Raw genomic sequence first — 4,163 nt, 5'->3', positions numbered from 1 at the left:
TTCAGTCTTCTACTACTAATGCACAGCTTCAGTCTTCTACTACTAATGCACAGCTTCAGTCTTCTACTACTAACCCACAGCTTCAGTCTTCTACTACTAATGCACAGCTTCAGTCTTCTACTACTAATGCACAGCTTCAGTCTTCTACTACTAATGTACAGCTTCCGTCTTCTACTGCTAATGCACAGTGTCAGTCTTCTACTACTAATGCACAGCTTCAGTTTTCTACTACAAACCCACAGCTTCAGTCTTCTACTACTAATGCACAGCTTCAGTCTTCTACTACTAATGCACAGCTTCAGTCTTCTACTGCTAATGCACAGTGTCAGTCTTCTACTACTAATGCACAGCTTCAGTCTTCTACTACTAATGCACAGCTTCAGTCTTCTACTACTAACCCACAGCTTCAGTCTTCTACTGTTAATGCACAGTGTCAGTCTTCTACTACTAACCCACAGCTTCAGTCTTCCACAGCTAACCCACAGCTTCAGTTTTCTACTGCTAACCCACAGCTTCAGTCTTCCACAGCTCACCCACAGCTTCAGTCATATACTGGTAAACCACAGCTTCAGTCCTCTACTGTTAACCCACAGCTTCAGTCTTCTACTGCTAACCCACAGCTTCAGTCCTCTACTACTAACCCACAGCTTCAGTCTTCTACTGCTAACCCACAGCTTCAGTCTTCTACTGCTAACCGTCAGCTTCAGTCTTCTACTACTAACCCACAGCTTCAGTCTTTTACAGCTAACCCACAGCTTCAGTCTTCTACTACTAACCCACAGCTTCAGTCTTCTACTGCTAACCTTCAGCTTCAGTCTTCTACAGCTAACCCACAGCTTCAGTCTTCTACTGCTAACCTTCAGCTTCAGTCTTCTACAGCCAACACACAGCTTCAGTCCTCTACTACTAACCCATAGCTTCAGTCGTCTACTACTAACCCACAGCTTCAGTCTTCTACAGCTAATCCACAGCTTCGGTCTTCTACTGCTACCCTTCAGCTTCAGTCTTCTACAGCTAACCCACAGCTTCAGTCCTCTACTACTAACCCACAGATTCATTCCTCTACTACTAACCCACAGCTTCAGTCTTGTACAGCTAACCCACAGATTCAGTCCTCTACTACTAACCCACAGCTTCAGTCCTCTACTACTAACCCACAGCTTCAGTCCTCTACTACTAACCCACAGCTTCAGTCTTGTACAGCTAACCCACAGATTCAGTCCTCTACTACTAACCCACAGCTCCAGTCCTCTACTACAAACCCACAGCTTCAGTCCTCTACTACTAACCCACAGCTCCAGTCCTCTACTACAAACCCACAGCTTCAGTCCTCTACTACTAACCCACAGCTTCAGTCCTCTACTACTAACCCACAGATTCAGTCCTCTACTACTAATCCACAGATTCAGTCCTCTACTACTAACCCACAGCTTCAGTCTTGTACAGCTAACCCACAGATTCAGTCTTCTACTACTAACTCACAGATTCAGTCCTCTACTACTAACCCACAGCTTCAGTCCTCTACTACAAACCCACAGATTCAGTCCTCTACTACTAACCCACAGATTCAGTCCTCTACTACAACCTCTGGTCAAAGTGTGTACCTGCCGGAGAAACTTCAGCTCCTCTCTTTTCTGTCTCTCTTAATAATCACCCCTCTCTCCCTGACTGTTCTCTTGTTGTCTTTCTGCTCTTCTCTATCACTCTCACTTTACATCTCTCTCCTTCCTCACCCTAGCTTCATTCTCTGCATACTGCAGTTAAATAGATTATTTCTGTTGGTCACTGTCAATGAAAATGCAATTGATAGAATTCAACTGACAACATGTCAAATCAGTATTATCAATACACTGTTATCAATAGACTGATATCAATACACTATTATCAATACACTGTTATCAATACACTGTTATCAATACACTGTTATCAATACACTGTTATCAATACACTGTTATCAATACACTATTATCAATACACTATTATCAATACACGATTATCAATACACTGTTATCAATACACGATTATCAATACACTGTTATCAAAACACTGTTATCAATACACTGTTATCAAAACACTGTTATCAATACACTATTATCAATATAGTATTATCAATACACTGTTATCAATACACGATTATCAATACACTGTTATCAATACACGATTATCAATACACTGTTATCAATACACTATTATCAATACACTGATATCAATACACTGATATCAATACAAGATTATCAATACACTGTTATCAATACACGATTATCAATACACTATTATCAATACACTGTTATCAAAACACTGTTATCAATACACTGTTATCAAAACACTGTTATCAATACACGATTATCAATACACTGTTATCAATACACGATTATCAAAAGCTGACCACGACTCCATTTTGTTGATCCCTGCCTACAGACAGAAACTAAAACAAGAAGCTCCCGCGCTGAGGTCTGTTCAACGCTGGTCCGACCAATCTGATTCCACACTCCAAGACTGCTGCAATCACGTGGACTGGGATATGTTCCGTATTGCGTCAGACGACAACATTGACGAATACGCTGATTCGGTGTGCGAGTTCATTAGAATGTGCGTTGAATATGTCGTTCCCATAGCAACGATTAAAACATTCCCAAACCAGAAACCGTGGATTGATGGCAGCATTCGCGTGAAACTGAAAGCGCGAACCACTGCTTTTAATCAGGGCAAGGTGACTGGAAACATGACCGAATACAAACAGTGTAACTATTCCCTCCGCAAGGCAATCAAACAAGCTAAGCGTCAGTATAGAGACAAAGTAGAATCTCAATTCAACGGCTCAGACACAAGAGGTATGTGGCAGGGTCTACAGTCAATCACGGATTACAAAAAGAAAACCAGCACTGTCACGGACCAGGATGTCTTGCTCCCAGGCAGACTAAATAACTTTTTTGCCCTCTTTGAGGACAATACAGTGCCACTGACACTGCCCGCAACTAAAACATGCGGACTCTCCGTCACTGCAGCCGACGTGAGGAAAACATTTAAACGTGTCAACCCTCGCAAGGCTGCAGGCCCAGACGGCATCCCCAGCCGCGCCCTCAGAGCATGCACAGACCAGCTGGCTGGTGTGTTTACGGACATATTCAATCAATCCCTATCCCAGTCTGTTGTTCCCACATGCTTCAAGCCCGACAGGATGGAGTGGGTCTAGGGTGTCAGACTTGTGTCTGAGCCATTGTTCCTGTTCCCAAGAAAGCTAAGGTAACTGAGCTAAACGACTACTGCCCCGTAGCACTCACTTCCGTCATCATGAAGTGCTTTGAGAGACTAGTTATGGACCATATCACCTCCACCCTACCTGACACCCTAGACCCACTCCAATTTGCTTACCGCCCAAATACGTCCACAGACGATGCAATCTCAACCACACTGCACACTGCCCTAACCCATCTGGACAAGAGGAATACCTATGTGAGAATGCTGTTCATCGACTACAGCTCGGCATTTAACACTATAGTGCCCTCCAAGCTCGTCATCAAGCTCGAGACCCTGGGTCTCGACCCCGCCCTGTGCAACTGGGTACTGGACTTTCTGACGGGCCGCCCCCAGGTGGTGAGGGTAGGCAACAACATCTCCACCCCGCTGATCCTCAACACTGGGGCCCCACAAGGGTGCGTTCTGAGCCCTCTCCTGTACTCCCTGTTCACCCACGACTGCGTGGCCACGCACGCCTCCAACTCAATCACACAGATGCACAATCGAGAGCATCCTGTCGGGCTGTATCACCGCCTGGTACGGCAACTGCTCCGCCCACAACCGTAAGGCTCTCCAGAGGGTAGTGAGGTCTGCACAACGCAACACCGGGGGCAAACTACCTGCCCTCCAGGACACCTACACCACCCGATGTCACAGGAAGGCCATAAAGATCATCAAGGACAGCAACCACCCGAGCCACTGCCTGTTCACCCCGCTATCATCCAGAAGGCGAGGTCAGTACAGGTGCATCAAAGCTGGGACCGAGAGACTGAAAAACAGCTTCTATCTCAAGGCCATCAGACTGTTAAACAGCCACCACTAACATTGAGTGGCTGCTGCCAACACACTGACTCAACTCCAGCCACTTTAATAATGGGATTTGATGGGAAATGATGTAAAATATATCACTAGCCACTTTAAACAAT

This window comes from Oncorhynchus nerka, linkage group LG7 (assembly GCF_034236695.1).
Source record: "Oncorhynchus nerka isolate Pitt River linkage group LG7, Oner_Uvic_2.0, whole genome shotgun sequence".
NCBI lineage: Eukaryota > Metazoa > Chordata > Actinopteri > Salmoniformes > Salmonidae > Oncorhynchus > Oncorhynchus nerka.
Note: the sequence above shows the minus strand (reverse complement) of the source record.